The sequence below is a fragment of the Ascaphus truei genome, unplaced genomic scaffold, assembly GCF_040206685.1.
Source record: "Ascaphus truei isolate aAscTru1 unplaced genomic scaffold, aAscTru1.hap1 HAP1_SCAFFOLD_437, whole genome shotgun sequence".
Classification (NCBI taxonomy): domain Eukaryota; kingdom Metazoa; phylum Chordata; class Amphibia; order Anura; family Ascaphidae; genus Ascaphus; species Ascaphus truei.
In genome coordinates this window covers 235850-258310 of record NW_027456768.1, presented here as the reverse complement: position 1 = coordinate 258310, position 22461 = coordinate 235850, and the positions used below count along the sequence as shown (strand labels likewise).

The following is a 22461-nucleotide window of genomic DNA, read 5'->3' as shown; positions in this document are numbered from 1 at the left end:
TGTACAGTATACTGTGGAAGACACATAATGAAACGATACTGAATATGTAGAATAAATGCATAGTTTTATTTATTCGGGTTTATTACACAGTATACTGTACGGCCGGAAAACATCAGCATACAGTACAATATTATCCATCGAAATCCCCCCATTAGCCGTTTTCTTTTCTGAGGAAAAAAAAAGAAAAGTTTTAATGTACAGTAATGGTCAGCCCCCTAAAGAAGTACCCAGCCAGACCCACCAAAATAATACGGCAACAAGACAGTACTCACCATAGAATTAAAATTAATTTTCCCCCAGATGTTAGGAACCCCCTCACTTCACCCCAACAGGGTCCGAGCATGTACAGTACTGTACTTTAAAATAAATTAAATATGCAATTTTACTATTACTGCGCGCGCACGCACAGACTGTGTACTGTAGGTTGAACCGCTAAGGTATTAGACTTCAGAGACAACAGCTCGCAAACGCCCCCATGCGTTTTTACACGGCATTGCAGTATTGCAGACAGCGGGAATAAAATGCTTAAATCACAGCCGCGAAAATAACGCTATACACCCCGGGAGAAAACGACACAAAACCGCACATCACCGGGATCTTCTGAAATTCGCGGAGCTAGCCAAGTAAGAATAAAGTTGGTCGCCAGTGTACATATGTCATCTTTTAACTGCAACAATACAAACAAAGGACAAGACAGACAAGACAAACCAGACAGCTGACAAGGGGGGGGGAGCGGGGGAGCGGTCGACTCTGGGCCATCTTGATTGCGTGTTTTCTCTTGCTTGCTTCCTGTCTTATAGTGTAGCACTCCCCGCTTCCACCCCGAGCTCAAAGTGTCTTCCCTAGTGTCTTGGGGGGCTACTGCATGGGGGGCTGTCGACTACCTGTTCGTCATTATTTGTTGTCAGGTCTCTAACCCCCAAAGGAGAACGCATCTGAAACTGTATACTGTTGGTTTTAAATGTGAAGACAGGAACACTTTTTTCTGTGAGCTGGGAAAAATCCTTTAGCATGCAAATATGCTAAGGGTGAATGAACTGAGGGATTTCTCAACTCTGTGCTTCAAAGACACCCTGCAGAGAGGGTGCCTCAATGTCTATGAGCAGTCCGGAGTTGAAAAGGCTCAGAAATCCTAGGTGTTAGGATGGCCCGGGATATTGTGAGTGCCAGATACCAGTGTAAAGTATGGGTACTTCACACTTGGTGGCCAAACCCCAGACTCAGTGTCGCCAGGTAAGGGACTGACCCCGGTATGCTAAAGAGCTCAGGTGTGAAGTTGACACATGCTCCGTGCAAACCGGGATGCAGCTCCAGCCCTTTCTGCGAAGTTCTGGCAAGTCAGGGATAGGTGGGGAAAATATTCCCACGGGCGGGATAGGGTGCATATGTTAAGTATAGGACGCTGAACCCTATAAGAATGCCTGCAGCCCTGTCCCAGTCAGATTCCCCTGATGTAACAACGATTTGACCAAGTTCCAGCGTCTGCGGTTCCGGAGTGTGAGGCTTAATAATATCGTAACCAATGATCATTCCCCTCTTCTGGAATTCGTTAGAGCTAAGGGTTCCCGAACAAACCCTGTAAGGACTGAACAAACTTTTTCCTGCTTGCTGAGATATAGGTCTGGCAAGTTGCGCCCTAGCCAGGAACTGCTACACGGATCCTTTTGCGCACCCACTTGCATGCGTGCAGGGGTGCCCAGAGACTTTGTTTCATTCCAAGGACATTTGTTTTCGTTTCCCCATCCCAGTGTTTTATTGAGTGTATATTGTGAAGATTTGTGTGTCTGTCTGAAAATAAATAAATTACAATTTATTTTCCCCAACTTGTGTGCTCAAGGCAGGTTCCCATTAATGTGTAGATAAGACCTGGTCTACCATGACACTCACTTTCCTTCCCAGGCTGTGCTGAAGCGGGGTACCCTAGTGGTGAGTGTCGGTTAGGTTTTCAAGGGTTAAAGGAGGGAACGATTGATTCACATACAGTGTCCTGTTGTAAAAAAAAAACCTTTCCCATTTCCAGAGGAAAAAAAGTTCAGAAAACAAAAGCATAAGGAAAACAAATGTTTACTGTATTATAGCTTGAAAGCAAAACATGGAACACTCAACATTTTTCTTGTTTGATCAATACAATAACTCCCCGAACATTTCCTGATGTAGGAAAATCTCTGGGACTTGAAACAAATAACTGATAGGGTAACACTTTATTTTTATCAGAGTAGAAGTGTCCCTAATTGCTACCGTGTAAAAAAGCAAATGAATGATAATCAAGTAATAATCCCTGAAGAACAGGGCATTACTGGCCAATAATGCCCTGGCTGGAAGAGTTGAAGGCCCGAGGCGAAGCCGAGGTACTTTAACCCAGCCAGGGCATTATTGGCCAGTAATGCCCTGTTCTGAGGGGATTATTACTATTATAGGCTAAATGTAGGTTTATTTCATAAATAATAGACACTTTGTATAGTTAAATAGATTTTTTTATTCAAATAAAATGGTAAATACATGAATCCACCTCTATATAAACTTACACTGCAGATATCTATATCTACACACTGCCGCCCCCTCTGTGTACACACACACACACACACACACACACACACACACACACACACACACACACACACAAAACAGCACACCACACACAACACAGTGCCTCTACACTCACACACACACACTGGAGCTCTAGACACACAACACAGCACCTCCTCTACACTCACTACACAGCACCTCTACACACACAGCAGCTCTACACACACAAACTCTGCTGCTACACACACATGCTACACCCATAAACACTGCAACTGACACACACACACACACACACACACACACACATCAGTTCTACACACACAAACTGCTGCTACACATACAACAGTGCTACACACACACACACACACAATAAAAAATGCAGCCACATACTAAACTTTGCACTCTCCCCCCCAGCTCTACACACAACACAGCACAACACAGCACCTCTACACTCCCCCCCCACACACACAACACAGCACCTCTGCACTCCCCTCCCCCCCCCACACACACACAACACTGCACCTCTATACACAACACACTTACTTCTTTGCAGTCTCCCTCCCCCTCCCAATTCAACTGAATCTGCTCAGAAAATCTCAGTCAGCTCGGGAGGGGGAGGAGTCAAACCGTGGCTGATACTTTGTGACCAATCCCCTGCCATGTCTCAGAGCTTTTACTTAATTCAAACCAATCCCCTGCCCTGTCTCAGCTGTTCTGAAAGCTGATTGGCTGGAAATAAACAGATTGAAAACGGCATTTTGCAACCTGCTGAAATTCAGGGCATTACTGTGGATAATGCCCGGAATTTTAACCAATCAGAGAGCAGGGTTTTCAATAATGCCCTGAATTTTACTGCTTTAGCCTATAATTAACTATAATAACAGTTCTACATAGATTATAACATTTTAGTTTACATTGCTTTCCCAATCTAATATCGACATTTCTCTAGGACTAACCCAGCATCTACAACTTTGAGATAAAAAAGGGATTAATTCCCAAACATTTTCTTTGTTTCTTGTTAATCAGGACATTTTTTGCAGAAAATAAGTGCAAATTGAACATTCTAGAAAAGAAACCTAATTCCAGGGTTTCCTATCATGAACAGGTTTTCTGTGATCCATGTGTGGGTTTACCAGCAAGTCTTTCATTTTGTGTGGCTTTTTTGATGCATAGAAATATTTTATCAATAACGTTTTTCCCACGTGGGACAATCACACAGCTTCTACTCCATGGTGGTGTGTGACAAGACTTTCAAGGTGAGGGAAAATAATATACCATGGGAAGTTCCATTTCTCTGTTGTATGAGTTTGTCTGGTGTGTAAGACTTGAGTTTTCAGAAAAGCATTTCCCACATTTAGGCAAAAAATACATTGTGAATTTTGATGCAATAAAAAACGGCTTTCCTAAAAATATTGAACGTAACTCTTTCTCCTTTGTGTATTCTCTGACATACTGTAAAATTAGATTTTGGAAAAAAAGTATTTCCCACATTTATGGCAAACATTATTTCTGTTCTGTACGAGTTGTCTGGTGTTGAAGAAGATTTGACCTGTAAGTAAAGCAATTCCCACACTAAGTTCAAGCATAAGGCTTTTCTCTTGTATGAATTATCTGATGTCGATTAAGGCTGCGTTTATAGTGACGTCGACGCGACATCGCCTGAAAACAAAAGCATTGTCGCCGTCGCAAGCGCTTATAGTAAGGACAATGCGACGGCAGCGACCAAAAATTTGGAAGCCGCTAAAATTTGATTTTTCAGAGGCTGTCGCCACATGTGATATCCTCTGAACCAATCAATAGTGACATCACCCGTCGCCCGCACTATAAGCGCAGCCTAAGAGCAGACTTACTAGAAGTGTTTCCCACAGTCAGTGAACGTATGACGTTTCTACCCTGTGTGGTTTCTTTGATGTATAACAAGATTTGGTAGCAAAATGTTTTCCACATTCACTTCATTAATGAGGGTTTCTTCTCTCCTGCGTGTAATCTCTGATGTATAATATGACTACAGTTGTGTGAAAAAGAAAGTACAGCCTCTTTGAATTCTATGGTTTTACATATCAGGACATAATAACAATCATCTGTTACTTAGCAGGTCGTAAAATTAGGTAAATAAAACCTCAGACAAAAATAAAGTCAAAATGGAGAAGCCATGTATGAATAACTAATAACACCTTATGATTCAATAGCTTGTTGAACCACCTTTAGCAGCAATAACTTGAAGTAATCGTTTTCTGTATGACTTTATCAGTCTCTCACATTATTGTGGAGGAATTTTGGCCCACTTCTTAACAACGTTGCTTCAGTTCATTGAGGTTTGTGGGCATTTGTTTATGCACAGCTCTCTTAAGGTCCAGCCACAGCATTTCAATCAGGTTCAGGTCTGGACTTTGACTGGGCCATTGCAACACCTTGATTCTTTTCTTTTTCAGCCATTCTGTTGTAGATTTGCTGGTGTGCTTGGGATCATTGTCCTGTTGCATGACCCAATTTCGGCCAAGCTTTAGCTGTCAGACAGATGGCCTCACATTTGACTCTAGAATACTTTGGTATACAGAGGAGTTCATGGTCGACTCAATGACTGCAAGGTTCCCAGGTCTTGTGGCTGCAAAACAAGCCCAAATCATCATCCCTCCACCACCGTGCTTGACAGCTCGTATGAGGTGTTTGTGCTGATATGCTGTGTTTGGTTTTCGCCAAACGTGGAGCTGTGCATTATGACCAAACATCCCCACTTTGGTCTCGTCTGTCCAAATTCCCTGCGGTCCCGGCACGCATGCGCAGGGCCCCTTCCCCCCCCTTCGCAACGTAGGATCGAGGGGGAATCCTCTGCAGCCGCGCCCCTCCCCCTGCTCCCAACGTGGGACGGAGGGGGAAGCAACACTCAGCTCCTCTGCGGGCCCGCTCCCCCCCCCTTCTGCTCCCAACGTGGGACAGAGGGGGAAGTAATAATTAATAAGTAATTCAGCTCCTCCTGCGGCCTGCTTCTCACAGCTTCCCTCCGCGGCCAGCTTTCTGTGTCCCCCACGAGCTCACCTCCCGTGCCCTCCCCCCCCCCAGCCCGTCCCGGGCAGCTGCCGCAGGGATATCGGGGCAGGAGGGGAAAGCGTCCGGTGGCAAGCTGAACCCACCCGGTCAATGTAAGTCACCCAGTCACTGTCACCCACCCAGTCACTGTCACCCACCCAGTCACTGTCACCCACTGTCACTGTCACCACCCAGTCACTGTCTCCCACCCAGTCACTGTCACCCACCCAGTCACTGTCACCCACCCAGTCACTGTCACCCACCCACCCAGTCACTGTCTCCCACCCACAGTCACTGTCTCCCACCCACCCAGTCACTGTCTCCCACCCAGTCACTGTCTCCCACCCACCCAGTCACTGTCTCCCACCCAGTCACTGTCTCCCACCCACCCAGTCATTGTCACCCACCCAGTCACTGTCACCCAGTCACCGTCTCCCACCCACCCAGTCACTGTCTCCCACCCAGTCACTGTCACCCACCCAGTCACTGTCACCCACCCAGTCACTGTCAAAGTCACTGTCTCCCACCCCCCCCCCACCGTATTTCACCCAAGGGGAGAGAGTGATGTGAGGTGCAAGGGGGGAGAGTGATGTGAGGTGCATGGGGGAGAGTGATGTGAGGTGCAAGGGGGGAGAGTGATGTGAGGTGCAAGGGGGGAGAGTGATGTGAGGTGCAAGGGGGGAGAGTGATGTGAGGTGCAAGGGGGGAGAGTGATGTGAGGTGCAAGGGGGGAGAGTGATGTGAGGTGCAAGGGGGGAGAGTGATGTGAGGTGCAAGGGGGAGAGTGATGTGAGGTGCAAGGGGGAGAGTGATGTGAGGTGCAAGTGGGGAGAGTGATGTGAGGTGCAAGGGGGGAGAGTGATGTGAGGTGCAAGGGAGGAGAGTGATGTGAGCTGCAAGGGGGAGAGTGATGTGAGCTGCAAGGGGGGAGTGATGTGAGCTGCAAGGGGGAGAGTGATGTGAGCTGCAAGGGGGGAGCGTGATGTGAGCTGCAAGGGGAAGAGTGATGTGAGCTGCAAGGGGGGAAAGGGATGTGAAGTGCAGGGGGGGTGGGATGTGTGTGGTGTGCAGGGGGGTATTGTGTGTTTGATGTGGAGGTGGGGTATTATGTGTGTGGGTGAGGGGGAGAGGTGGGGGTATGAGAGATAGATGGGGTGTATCGCAAAGGTTGATAGTGTTGGGTTCTGGGGGAGATATGAGGATGATGATGAAGGGTGCTGGGGGAGATATGATGATGATGATGATAGGTGCTGGAGGAGAGATGATGATGATGATGATGATGATGATTTTACCCGTGCGGCCCAATTGTTTTTTCCTTGGAGCAGTTCGGCCCTTTGCACTTTACGAGTTGTGCAGGCCTGTTTTATACTATTTTCGTTCTTCCCTTATTCCCTCCCCCCCTCCCCCTTCCTTTGTCAGATCAATCCCTTGCAAGGTATCATCTGGCAGCAGACGGATGTTGATGTTGAAATAGCTGTCTGGAGCATCGTGTGGAGAATAAATCCAGAGGACACAAAAAGCACAGAGAAATCAAAGATCATCGCTGGAAGCAGGGTTCCTGAGTCCCATTGAGGATTAAAGGCTGATTTTTGCTGAATTAATTGTAAGTGCATATCTTAACATCTTACATCTGAATTGCTCAGATATACTGCCCTATGATGTTTTCCTCTTTTATTCTCTCCCTGCATATTTGCGCCTAGGTCATTCGTGTGTGTGTGTGTGTGTGTGTGTGTGTGTGTGTGTGTGTGTGTGTGTGTGTGTGTGTGTGTGTGTGTGTGTGTGTGTGTGTGTGTAAAAAGGAGTGCTAGTGGGCGTGGCTAAATGTATACAAGAGAATATATAGGTATTGCACTGTGTATTGTTGTCACATTGGAAGTAGCTTTAAGCATTTTTGTTGTTGTATACATTTAGCCACGCCCACTAGCACTCCTTTTGACACCTGTATACATATATACAGTGGTCGACAAATGTATAGGTTTGTCGAACACTGCATATATATATTATTTGGAATGGTTAGGGTTTCTCAGAGCTTGTTGGGTATTTGTGTGTATATTAACTATGTGCAGCTGGTCTCAGCTGCTTTTGGGAGGGTGGTGGCCCCTCCCCCCCAATATTTAAGCTTGCCCCTCCCCACTTTCCACGTTGGCAGGTGAGTTTCATTTTGCCAGGTTATGACAGATCCAATTTAGATAATTCTTGCTGTAATTATACAGGTTTACAAGAATTTAAACCCAGGGAGTGTTAGGACCTGCGAACAGGGTCTGCCTTGATGTGGCTCGCAGGCTTACAATGCTTTGGCCAAAGGGTTAAACTAAATTACCCCTTTTCAAGGGAATATATAGGTATTGAACTGTGTATTTTTGTCACATTGGAAGTAGCTTTGGGCATTTTTGTTTGTTTTTGTCAATACTTAGCATCTTAATTCCTATGGAAGCAGTAAGGGTGTACTTAGTTTTTCACACATGGCTTCTCCATTTCGGCTTTATTTTTGTTAAATAAATCATGACAAGGTGTAATATGTCATGTGTTCTTGTTCATCTGAGGTTGTATTTACCCAATTTTTAGACCTGCTAAGTAACAGATGATTGTTATTATGTCCTGATATGTAAAACCCTAGAATTCAAAGAGAGGGTGTACTTTCTTTTTCACACAATTGTATATTTGTGAGTAAACCGTTTGCCACAGTCATTACACACTCTCTCGTGTCTGTTTTCTGATGTACAATAACACTACATTTGAAAGCGAAGTGTTTCCCACATTCCTTGCATTTATGAGGCTTCTCTCCTGTGTGCATTTTCTGATGTTCAAGAAGACTGGATTTGTAAGCAAACGGTTTCCCACTTGCATTGCAATTATGAGGCTTCTCTCCTGTGCGTTTTCTGATGTACAACAAGATTAGATTTGAAAGTAAACAGTTTCCCACATTCATTGCATTTATGAGGCTTCGCTCCTGTGTGTGTTTTCTGATGTCTAACAAGATGAGATGTGCGTTTGAAGTGCTTCCCACATTCCTTGCATTTATGAGACTTCTCAACTGTGTGCTTTTTCTGATGTTCAAGAAGACTGGATTTGTAAGCAAACGGTTTCCCACAATCATTGCATTTATGAGGCTTCTCTCCTGTGTGTGTTTTCTGATGTGCAGTAAGTCTAGATTTTAAAGTGAACGGTTTCCCACATTCATTGCATTTATAAGGCTTCTCTCCTCTGTGTGCTCTCAGATGTGCAACAAGATGAGATTTGCGAGTGAAGTGTTTCCCACATTCCTTGCATTTGTGAGACTTCTCTCCGTTGTGCTTTCTCTGATGTTCAAAAAGACTGGATTTGTAAGCAAACGGTTTCCCACATTCATTGCAATTATGAAGCTTCTCTCCTGTGTGCACACTCTGATGGTCAAGAAGATTAGATTTGGACGTAAACTGTTTCCCACATTCCTTGCATTTATGAAGCTTCACTCCTGTGTGTATTCTCTGATGTTTAACAAGATGAGATTTGCGCTTGAACTGTTTCTCACATTCTTTACATTTATGAGGCTTCGCTCCTGTGTGTGTTTTCTGATGTCTAACAAGATGAGCTGTGCGTTTGAAGTGCTTCCCACATTCCTTGCATTTATGAAGCTTCTCTCCTGTGTGTTATCTGATGTGCAGTAAGACTAGATTTTAAAGTGAACTGTTTCCCACATTCATTGCATTTATGAGGCTTCTCTCCTGTGTGTGTTTTCTGATGTACAATAAGATGAGATTTGTTAGCAAAGTGTTTCCCACATTCATTGCATTTATAACACTTCCCCTCTGAGGGGAAATTGATATTTTCCATTGTCCTATCTGTTGAACGCGCTGCAGTGTGGATCTTGCTCGTGGATCCATCTGTTGGAAGGAAATGCACATTGAGTGTATCATAACAATATAATCTAACATTGCATTCACTATGAGCATCATTTGACAATGAGAGGTGTTGGCTTTTTGGTTGCAACACTTTCGAGTTTGGTTATATGTTCTATGCCACTCTATGTATTGGCTGTCCTCTCTCTATATGTAATCATTACAAAGACAATTCAGAACTTGAATATGGAAACAAAGAAATAGAAAAAAAAGACTCCTCTCCATGCTTCTAAATAATATCACCACCCTGTAAGGTAAAGGCGATGCTCCTAAAGATGGGCCTCTGGACTTCCCGGTGTGCCGCTCCCCATTGGTAGCAATCACATGTCCGGGGATCTCAACCAGAGTGACAAACAGAAGCAGAGGGGGCTCTGATCAACCCAGAGAAAACTAGCATATTAAGGATAATAATAATAATAATAATAGCAGCATGTTCTTGTATAGCGCTGCTAATTGTACGCAGCGCTTTACAGAGACATTTTTCAGGCACAGGTCCCTGCCCCATAGAGCTTACAATCTATATTTTTGGTGCCTGAGGCACAGGGAGATAAAGTGACTTGCCCAAGGTCACAAGGAGCAGACACCGGGAATTGAACCAGGCTCCCCTGCAGCAATCTCAGTGTCAGTCAGTGTCTTTACTCACTGAGCCACTCCTTCTCCCTATCTTTCGTAAAGATGATTTACCTGGAATGACACGAGGACCTAAAGTATGGCATAACAGGTCCTCGGCCATAGCAGGTACATTATTAAAGTAATCTAAAGGTTAAAATAAGGAATCCTAAGGAATTTTTCCTAATTACTTTTAATACTGATGCACGACATAATTTCCTTGAGTACAATCCTACACAAAAATTTGAATTATAATCATTTTTGTCTGCACATAAGGGAAATATGGGCACTGATCTCCTCTCTTCACATGTGTTTTACTCACCTGTGCTGGTACCTTCAAGGCTTTCCATCTCCTGAGCTATTTGCTCAGACCTTGGTACAATCTCATCTTTAACTTCACCTGCTCAAATCATTCAATACCAATGACATTTTCTTATTTCATTGAATTTCTCATATTTAATAGATATTCTACTTAATGTGTTTTACTGTTTTACACATGGCAGTGGGTACCAAATTTGATAGCTCCTCACCTGTAACTGCTGTTGGACAGAAAACTCTTCTGTAGGTACTAGTACTGTATATAAGGCCCTCACCTTACATGCAAGAACAGTATTTTCTCTTTCCTACAGCGTAGCAGTAGATTTTGTTATTTTGAAAGAGGACTCACCGTGCAGTTCAATTCAGGAGTCATCAGCCTCTCCCCCCTGAAGCACCTGCAGGTGTCTGTGTTCTGGAACACAATCAGTGAAACACAAGGCCAGGGTAAGCCTTATAGGGCTGGTAATGGCATCCCACGTGAGTGCTGAGGATCGGAAGTGGTCACCATGTCTACAAGCGGCATGTGCGATGACGTCATAGGAGCGACAGTGACAGAATTCCTCTATTATGCTTGTGGTATGCGGAGGAACTTAAAAAAACATGAAAAGAGTGCCGATTGAGCATGCAAGCAAGCAGTCTCCCAAAAGGTCACAGTTTCAAACAAGTCTAGACAAGAAGACTCTTTTTCAGAGGGGTCAGATGTATTTCAGCAACATTCGGGGGCAAATATTGGGATTCATTCAAACAGGTGGGGTTAGATGAAGATTTGGATTTTAATTTAGACCTTGTAGACCCCTTAATTAAGGCAATGAGGTAAATACTGGAGTTACAAGACACAGAAGAATAACGCATGAAGAAATTATTCATGGGCTCACAAAGGAAGATGAGATATTTTCCCCTGCACAAGGTTATAAAGGGGGTGATGGAGGCTGAGTGAACAAAGCCAGACAAGAAATTGCTTGCTCTTAAAAGATTTGCTGGGATGATTTCTATTGAGAAAAATTGGTCAGGTTTTTGGGAAGGCCTCCTAAAGTTTACGCTGCAATCACAAGGATTGCTAGAAAAATGAAGTTGCATGTCAAGGAGCTGTATCCTTCAAAGACGATATGGACTGAAAAATGGAGTGTGTCATAGGAAAGTATTTTTCAGTATGCAAACCAACAGTAGCAATAACATCCCTATCCAGAGCCATGCACATCGGAGCAGCTTACATGGAAGAAACACTCAAGCAGGATACAATGAGAGGATTGATCCTGAGTGCTCTCAGAGAAATTAAGTTGACAACAGATCAGCAAGATTCATGGCCCTTTCAATGGCAGTGAGAAGGGCACCATTGTGGCTGAGACATTGGGTATATAGAAAAATATGTCCAACCACATCAAAAATGTGTAAAAATTAATTATAATTAAATGGTCATACTAGACCTATACTGCAAAAATGTAAAAACTATATGAAACCACAGATAAGCAGCTGAAGTTTAACATATATTAGTGAGTAAAATACTGTGTATGTGACCTAGACAAATAACACCACAGTGCAAATATATATAATAATAAACATCTCTTTACAAGTAGAGGGTCTGCAGGTTTACTGGAAAGGCTGAGGTCAAGATAACGCCAGCTAGATAAAGAGAAAAAGAAGAAAGTGCAAGACCCTCATAGTGTAGTATGTAAAAATAGAATTTGCATATGGAAGGTAAAATATGCACGTGCAGAATAGAAAAACTATATAGGCATGTAGGTATTGTGACAGATATAAGGGGATGGTAGTGGAAAGTGTATATGTTGCCCCTCAAATATTGCAGGGTTTCTGCCAAAATTAAGCCCCAGGGAGGTGCAGTGTGCAATTTTGGATTTTTTTCGCCTCCTATTGGGTCCCTGGTGCAGAGCACTTGGAGAGTAGGGTGGACCAGTGCTCCACTCCATGTTTTGGAGATTCTAGCTCTCCCTGGTCTCACACAGCTGCAACTGCTAATGAAGAAGAGCAGCTGTTAAAGCCTGCCTGTGAGCTGACCAATTTGTTTTTAGAGAAGCTTGTACTAAGAGAGCGGTGTTTTGTGCTCAGTGGAGCAAGGACTTTTGTTTGTTTTGATTTATTCATGTTATCTGCTGTAACATCTTAATGGCAAAATAAACAGGCCAAAGCTTTATTTTCACCTCTGTGTCAGAAGACTGTCTCCGCTACCTGGAAGTGGTGAAAGTGGTGATCCCTGGATGAAAGGTACATGGCAAAAGGGTACTTTTGTCACAGTAGAAAAACCAGTAATGGATAAGGCGCTCCCACGACTGTTGCACAGGATCCACAGAAGGCACCACGTCTTCCTTCACAGGCTACGATATGGTCACAAATGCTGAAATTGTTCACCCTCACATCTCTGCTCTTCCAAGGAACGGGATAGCCAGAGTTGGTGAGAGAGTAGAAGAATATCAATCGAGATCCGCTTTCTCCAGCAGTTACAGCTCTTGGGTACTGCGCGTCTCAACCTCCAATCAGCACAGCAGAGAGTGGGAACTCCATGCATCGACAGGCGGAACAACAGAATGACGTGTACCGTGTCACAAACTCCAACCAAATCACAGCTCTGGTCCCAGAGGGGAAACAGCGCGGTCTCAGCGCCCAGGCATCGTAATCGGAATGCGATCAAACAGCATCTAGCAGAAGCGTCTAATGTTGAAATAAAAGTCCAGAAAAAGCTCAACTGAGCTTAATAAATCCAATAAATTTATTGGATCAAAATAAAAACTCCAACGCGTTTCATGACGCAAGGTCACATCTTCAGAGATGCTGTGATTGGTTGGAGTTTGTGACGCGGTACACATCACTCTGTGGTTACGCCTCTCGACGCGTGGGGTTCCCTCTTTCTGTTGTGCTGATTGGAGGTTGAGACGCGCAGTACCCAAGAGCTGTAACTGCTGGAGAAAGCGAATCTCGATTGATATTCTTCTACTCACTCCACCAACTCTGGCTATCCCGTTTCTTGGAGGAGCAGAGATGTGAGGGTGAACAACTTAGGCATCCGTGGTCATATCGTAGCCGGTGAAGGAAGACGTGGTGCCTTCTGTGGATCCTGTGCAGCAGTCGTGGGAGCGCCTTATCCATTACTAGGTTTTATACCTACTGTACAGTACATGCCTATATATAGTATTTCTATTCTGTACGTGCATATTTTACCTTTCATACATAAATTCTATTTTTACATACTACACCAGGCCTGCACAAGATGCAGCCCGACTGGCCTCTCTGTGCGGCCCGCGATGACTCTGGCCGGGCGCCAGTTAATTAAATAAATTAAAAGAAAAAAAAGTTTGAAAAAATGGCGGCGATTCATCCCTCCTCCCTCTTTCTCCCTCCCAGCCCCCTCCCTCTCCGCCCCTCCCTCCCCGCCCCTCCCTCCCCGCCCCTTCCCTCCCTGCCCCCCCCTCCCCGCCCTCTCCCTCCCAGCCCCCAGGTTTTGCGGTGCACGGGGGCAGCAGCATGAGGAGGATGTGTGTTTTTTTTTCTTCAATAGCAGGCTGCCGGGGAGGTCAGAGCATGCCGTGGGCGGGGCTTAGTACCGGGGAGAGAGGATGTGCTGAGCTGATCAAAGAGAGGTGTGTGGTGTGTGGTGTGTGGTGTGTGTGTGTGTGTGTGTGTGAGAGAAAAACAGGCTGGTGGGGGTGGGTGTGAAAAACAGGCTGGTGGGGGGGGTGTGAAAAACGGGCTGTGTGGGGGTGGGCTGCTGACATGTGAGGGGGGTGGGCTGCTGACATGTGAGGGGGGGTGGGCTGCTGACATGTGAGGGGGGGGTGGGCTGCTGACATGTGAGGGGGGTGGGCTGCTGACATGTGAGGGGGGGTGGGCTGCTGACATGTGAGGGGGGGTGGGCTGCTGACATGTGAGGGGGTGGCTGCTGACATGTGAGGGGGGGTCTGGGCTGCTGACATGTGAGGGGCAGGGGGGGGAAGTGATGTGAGGTGCAGGTGGGGGGAGAGTGATGTGAGGTGCAGGGGGGGGAGAGAGTGATGTAAGGTGCAGGGGGGGGGAGAGAGTGATGTGAGGTGCAGGGGGGGGAGAGAGTGATGTGAGGTGCAGAGGGAGGGTGAGAGATGTGAGTTGCAGGGGGAGGGTGTGATGTGAGTTGCGGGGGGGGGAGAGAGTGTCATATTGAGGGGAAGGGGAAAGAGTGTCATATTGAGGGGAGGGGGAAAGAGTGTCATATTGAGGGGAGGGGGAGTGTGTCATATTGAGGGGAGGGGGAGAGTGTCATATTGAGGGGAGGGAGAGAGTGTCCTATTGAGGGGAGGGGGAGAGTCATATTGAGGGGAGGGGGAGAGTGTGTCATATTGAGGGGAGAGGGAGAGTGTCATATTGAGGGGAGAGGGAGAGAGTGTCATTAAGGGGAGGGAGAGAGAGTGTCATATTGAGGGAAGACATGGGGGGGATGCTGACTTGTGGGGGGGGATGCTGACATGGAATGGGCTGGGGGTGTGGAAGGGGGTATTGTGTGTTTGATGTGGAGGGGGGTATTGTGTGTTTGATGTGGAGGGGGGTATTGTGTGGGTGAGGGGGAGAGATGGGGGTATGAGAGATAGATGGGGAGTATCGTAAAGATTGATAGTGAGGGGTTCTGGGGGAGATATGAGGATGATGATGATGAGAGGTGCTGGAGGAGAGATGATGATGATGATTTAACCCGTGCGGCCCAAATTTTTTTTCCTTGGAGCAGTTCGGCCCTTCTCACTTTACGAGTTGGGCAGGCCTGTACTACACTATGAGGGTTTTGCGCTTTCTTCCTTTTCCCCTGAGACATTGGGTGGCAGGCTCCATCACAAAGAACAATCTATGTTCTCTGCTGTTGAAAGGAGAATATATCTATCAGCCAAAAACGGAATGCGATATTCATTGTTAGTGGGAACTGTTTTCCTGCCGCAGGAGAGAACAGCGAAGTGTTTTTATAATCCACAGAATGTGTTACATGCATGCCAAGGTCCCTCGTTTTGGGAAACCTTTCTTATGGCAAATCAGCATGGAGACGATCCGTCGGAAGGGAACATTTTACATTAAATAAGCAGGGCCATGCAATTCAGTCTGGGAGGAAGGCACGTGCATGTCACAGTTGTATGGGCTCAATCTGTAAGAGACAGGTGGGTTCTTTAAGTCATCCAATACGGTTACCATCTGGAGTTCACTCAGAAACAAGAGGAAGATAATTTTTGATTTCCAGCAGTACATGGCGCATAGAAATCGAAGAATTAGAACGTATCCTAATGAACCTAACACTGAATCGAGTGATAAGGGAAGTCCCTCATTCTCAAAAAAGAACAGGATTACTCCAGAATATTTCTGGTCAGAAAAGTACATGGAGAATTCAGAGCAGTACTGGATCTCAGGAGGTTCAATACTTTCCTCCAACTAAGAAAATTCAAGATGGTATCATTAAACACAATTATTCACAAAGCAAAGCCAAAGAACTGGCTGGTGTCAATAGACCTGAAGGATGCATATCTGAACATACCCATCAAACAGAGCCATCAAAGATTCTTCATAATTCCAGTCAGGGGGAGGCATTATATATACACTGCCATCCCTTTTGGATTAGCACCTTTATCAAAGTAGTAGTTCCATTTGTGGTTGAGTTGAGATAGAGGGCTATCCAGATATATCAATGACTGGATGAACAGGAAGAATTATTGTTAACACCTCAAGACAAAAGGTGTTACTGTCAAACACACACACAGTAATCACAATCCTGGAATATCATGGGTGATGGGCAAGATTCTATATGAAACCATCAATGGAACACAGCTCCAAAATATCTAGAGCAAACTATTTACATATATTCCAGAACAGGACTAGATCTAAGATGGTGGGAAATCCCACAAAATCTAAAAAATGCATGATCTCTCTAGGAAGGTGATTGAATAACAATAACCAACAATCAGTTCTGGATAGGGAGTGCAGATGGGAAGATGGTTGGCACAAGGAAGTTGGCCAAGGTCCTACAAAGAGATTCCAGCAAACATGCTAAAAATGCGCGCAGTGAAGAACATGATCAAAAAATGTCACGCTTGTATTAAAGACAATAATATAAGAGTAGAATCTGACAATATTGCCATGGTAAAATACATTGCAAAAGAAGAAGGAACCAGAAGCGGGAGACTCACATCATGTCTTAGGATGACCACACGAACAACATCACAGCGATTCATATTCCCAGATGCAAAAGAAAATGCTGCAGCTGACTTTTTGAGCCGAACAAGAATTCGTCCAGATGAATGGGAATTAGATGTTGGGATATTTTACCAGCTGATGTATCCACAGGGTCAGCCCCAGAGAAGGCTCCATGAGGTCTATCTCAAAAACAAAAAAGTTGACTGCTTCTGCTCAAGGTTTTCATATGATCACTCGAATAAGACAAGAAGAACATGGTTTGCCCATCTGGTGAAAATGGCAAAAGATCCCACACGGCATCTCCCAGTCTTTCAGGGGACATGGAGAATAGGTGGCACATACTGAAAAAGAAGGGATGTTCAGATAAGGCAATTGCAACACTTATGCCAGCCAGGAACACCTCAATCTCATTAATATACCGTTGACTTCAAGGTTGGTATCAGAAGAAAAATCAAGATTTTTCTGATCTCTCTTTTTAGTCATTGATAGAATTTTTGCAAGATGGTTTTGACAAGGGTTTCCGTCTACATTACTTAAAGGGCCAGGTTTCGGCATTATCTGCACTACTAGAGAGGAATTTAGCATCAGACATCTTCCCGACTCTTGTTTTTTTCCTCCATTTGCCAAGATACACCCTTTCCTCTGTTGCTCTACTGCTAAAACTCGAATGCAGGCCCTTATCCTCTCCCATCTCATCTATTGTAACCTTCTACTGTCCAGCCTTCCCGGCTCTCACCTGTCTCCCCTACAATCTACCTTAAATGCTGCTAGAATCATTTCACTCTCTCCTAAATTAGTTTCAGTGACTCTCCTGCCAAAATCCCTCTCCAAGCTTCCTATTCTATCCTGTATAACTTACAATATGTCGCTTCTCTCTTTTAAGGCAATTCACTCCTCTGACCCTCCTTACCTCTCAGTACTAATATCTCATTATGCACATGTCCAACTCTTGCGTTCTGCTCAAGGACGTTTTCTGTCTGTCCCTTTTGCATCTAAAGTCATCTCCCATATAAAACCTCTCTCTCCCTCACTGACCCACGCCTCTGGAATGTCCTTCCCCTAAATGTCCGACTGGCCCCTAGCTCTCCACCATTAAGACCAATCTTAAAACAAACCTCTTTAACAAACCATATGGGTTTCTCCATGGCTGATTCTATACATCTTATTCATTGACCTCAACCCCTTGCTGATGCACTTAACAGAACACCCTCCCTACTGTCTCTGTAAATTCCCCCTACTTACCAGGAAGACAATCACATCATCGAGAAGAGTGGGTGATCTCCAGGCTTTGACATTTCAACAGGATAACGCAGTTTTAATACCAGTTTTCTATTTCCTTCCAAAAATAATTTCCCATTTCATTTAAATTAAGTAATCATCCTTCCTTCACTTTCCTCTCCTCTCCGTATTAGATATAGTTTTACATCCATGGGAGAAACCGAAGTCTGTCCTGCAGGTAAGGTGAGGGACTTATATAATAGGACCTGCAGAAGAGTTTCCTGTCCTACTACGGCTGAAGGGGAGGAACTATCCTATTTAGTACCCATTGCAGTGATTGGAGACCCAGAAAAGAAAATAACGGTAAACTGAATACATTTTCACTTTTTTTTCCTAAATCATTTTTTTTATCAAATGAACTTGCTAGAAATTAACATTGGAATATAAATACCAACTATTTTAAAGGGATTTAAACAGTCAAACATATTTACATGAACTAAACATTTAAGAACTCGGGGAGACTATTTACTAATTCTGACCCATGTTCCATGGAGATAATTATCCTGTATATTACTCACCTGCACTGGGGTCTGGGTGGATATGCCCCGGTTGAATGTCCTTTTCCCCTCTCTCATCCTCTCTCTGCTCTTTAATTGATACAATATCTAGGTTTTCATTGTGGAGGCCTGTTAGTTCTAATAGAGGATTAAACAGATGTGTATACATTTACACCATACATTGTAGCAGTTTAAAGATATTGTAAAAATGTATATTCATTCTTAAGAATCTTTTATGGATTTGTCCCATCTCAAAATTAATTGACCCTATCTACATAGGATTCACATCTAAATTAAGATATAAAAACATTTTAATTCAGAGTTTTTTACCCACAAGGGTTACGTCGCCATTTTAATACACTTGGGACGGTGTTCTGCTAACACAGCAGAGAGAGAGACTGCAAACTTGTGTCTCTGCTGATAATATCTTTTACATAATTGGCATCAACCTTGAATGGGATATTTTGATTCAAGCCCATAACAAACAAAACATAGTTCTATATATAACTATTCAAAAAGCGCTACTCAACTAAATACTAAATTATTAACAAGTGCATTAATATTGAAAAAAGTATATATGATATAAATATATTATGCTGCTGAATGTATGTATTGTGAAAAACATCTATAAAAACTCTAAGAAAACACAGCTAAATAAAACCACAATTGATAGATTTTTAGCAATAAATCACGTGGTGTAGCAAGTCAATATCCATCCTCCACTGGGGGGTAAACAAATAAGTCCAAAAAAGTTCAAAAGAGCTCATAGCTTCCAGCTAGATTTAGTAGTAGTAGTAGTGCAACCCTGTGGCTTCCCTGATGAAGCCGAGTACCCGGCGAAATGCGTAGGATGGAGATAGCCGAGAAAACAGAGGACATTTCCCAGCCCCCATTGACTTTCCTGGACGAGAAGGACTAAGTGCGCATATGCAACCACACGGCGATGGAACATATCGACAGGTAGGTTTGAGGATGGAATCCGAACTACACTATAGGGAAGCTGTGTCTGCAGCCCGAGCAACCCTAGAGGATTTGTGCAGGAGAGTGATCAAGGGGAGAGCTAAAGGAGAGACTCATCAAATGCTAAATGCTTAAAAGATCTTCCCAAACGTGAGTGCAACCATTGGATGTTAGTTAATACACTGATTAACTTTTGGAAACAAATACCACTATTGTTTCTTGTTCTCGTCCCTTTTTTATTTTCATCTCTACCATTTTTGTTACACGTGAGTTTGTCTGTATGTCACTTCTATTGAATCTAGCAGGAAGCTATGAACTTTTTTAAAACATAGTTCTACCTGAACTCCTGTTTAATGGGATTCCCAAAGATTTGAGGGACTTGTAATTCTCCACCATTGCGTCCTTGTAAAGCCCCTTGTGTCCTTCTATATAGTCCCACTCCTCCATAGAGAAATAGACAGCAACATCCTCACACCTTATAGGTACCTGAGACAGAGAGAATCCCATTCAGCGTTCACATAAAGCAATTTATTCTGTAATTACTTATAAAGAGACAGTAAAACAAGAACATGCAGAGAATCAGAGAGAAGATATAATAATACACACAGGTCCAGACAGAGCGTGGTCAGTAAAGGGTAACTACTGTACTGGCTCTAATTTGGTATGTTTCAAGACCCCTGGCTGTTGGTTTCTCCTTGCCATATTTCCTTCTTGAACAGATAAGCAAACTGCCTCTTTCAGCCAGCAGCCGTCTTGAGATGTCACCTCACCTATCTCCTCTGGAAAAGTTAATATAATTAACTTTTCCCTTATATTTGTTACCTGCCCAGACCACCCCTTTTTTTGTTACTGTTGTTCTACAATAGAGATTACAGAAGAAAAGGACTCTGTATGCATCAAAAGAGTTAAGCTGCCTGTCTCTACTCACTTGCCACAGTGAACCTGGGACAGAACAGTCATGAATCTGGTATAATGTAACATTCACCAGCAGTACTCACCTCTCCAGTTAGCAGGTGGATGCTGCTGTGGGGGGAATTCTTCCTCACAATTATGTATTCCTACAGAATAAAAGAGAGCTATGTATGAGATGAGAGATGAGGAGAAGGGATATGAGACGGGGGAGAAGGGATATGAGATGAGAGGAAATTAAGGCGTGATTTATTTTAAAGACCCATATAAAATTTGGCACATTTTTTGTAAAATGATGTATTATGCAAGTATTTTTACGTATTTGTATTCACATTTATATTGCATATCGATACCGATTTAATAAAGTTTTTTCTCATGTGGCTTTGGATTAAATCAGGCAGGGTGGGCCACACTAATATCATAGACGAAAAGGGGGGCTCTCACTTAAAAAGTTTGCTCACCTGTCACGGGAGACCAGGTTAATCAACACCTTTTTATACCGGGATCATTGATTGAGCAAAGCAAGGAGGTAAAATAAATTGTCATGTATTTCAGGAAAAGACATACACACAATGTAACACAATTTACAGGGTTAACACACTTACTGGGAACGGGGCTAACGAATAAAATAGTCCTTTAAACGAAATTCACAAAAATGACCTCTGTAGGAGCCCTTTCCAATGACCGGGAGGTACTCACAAACTCCTGGAACTGATTTCGGCATGCAATGCCAGTCGCAACTGCTACGTTCTCAAAAAGTGGGACTTAGAAACTTTTCTCATTTAAAATCTTTGAAGCCGGCTCGCGTCTATTCAGCACAGAGCACCTTTGAATTTGCCGCTGTTGGTTTGGCGCTTGGAATCTGCCCGATTGGCTGGAAGGCTCCTTATGGGTTTCAGTGTCCCATTCACAAACCTCTACAGCCTATCAGAGCGTGGGAATTTCTCTGCCAGCCAATCACCGATTTACCGGTATTGTAAAGCTGGGTGGGCAACTTTTTTCATTCTGCAAAAGGGCATGCGCCAACATGGCACCTCTGCCTCTTTGCTTACTGAGCCCACTGTCACTGGAGACCAAGGCTTATCATCACATTAATACCGGGATTTTGGATTGAGCACAACAAGGCAGGCAAAAATATTGTAATTAATTTCCTTCTAAGACAAACACACAATTCTAAACAATTACTCTTAATAAACACTTACTGGGATGGGAAAACAAAATAAAATGTCCACGGAACGAATGAATTGACAACAGTCTCTTGGCACCCCTGCACGCATGCGAGTGGGTGTGTGATTTGAGCCGTGTGACAATCCTTGGCTAGGGGCGCAAGTTGGCACCCCTGTATCTCCGCCGGAGGAAATCTTTTCGTTTAGTCCTTACAGGATTCGTTCAGGAATCCTTAGCTCAAATGAATTCTGGAAGAGGGGCGCGATCTTTGGTTACGATGTAGTTAAAACCTCACACTCCGGAACCGCTGCTGCTGTAACTTGGACGGATCTTGGTGAATCTCAGATGGATCTATCTAGGACTGGGCTGTAGGCATTTTTATAGGGTTATGGGTCCTATCTGTAACATACCCAGCCAATCCTCCCATGGGAACAACTTTTCCCACCTGTCCCAAACTTGCCAGTAGCTTACAAAATGGGCAGAAGTTGCTTCCCGGTTTGCTAAGAGCATGCGCCAACTTGGCACTTAAGCTGCTTAGCATACCGGGCCCAACTCCTTACCTGGCAACAGTAAGACTGGGGTTTGGCTACCAAGTGTTGATAGCCTATACTGCGTACCAGTATCTGGTACTTTGCAATATTCCGGCCGACCTAACACCTAGGGTCTCTGAGGCTTTTCAACTCCGGACTTCTCTAGACGCTGTGGCGCCAACTCCTCAGGGTGCCCTGTGAAGTACGGAGATGAAAAATCCCTCAGCTCATCCACCCTTACCATATTGACATGCTAATGGATTCATTGCCGGGCGGACAGGCAAGGGTTACTGTCTCTACATTTTAAAACATAGCTGAAACCCATTTTATTTTTATATATGGTTTCTATATGTGTGGGTGAGATAAAAACGATAGGTATGTGAATGTTACGTCCTCAACTATCTGTATACCAAAAACTAGAGTGCTATCTCCTTCCTAACAAAAGTTAGCTACTTAATTGAATAGGCTCTGTGATGTGGTTTGCGGTTTGAGTCATGGCATACAATGTATCACTGCTTGCCGGGATCAGTAACCGCAGAAGAACTCCACCACGTGACCTTAATTGGTTAACAAGACCGCAGGATACATTGTTGCATTCCACCACTTCAAATA

General features: G+C 44.1%; 1 pseudogene; it reads right to left on the bottom strand.

The window, feature by feature from the left end:
* Positions 1 to 7267: 7267 nt before the first annotated feature.
* The window catches only part of LOC142484845 (uncharacterized), a 33989-nt pseudogene continuing 18795 nt past the window's right edge, over positions 7268 to 22461 (bottom strand).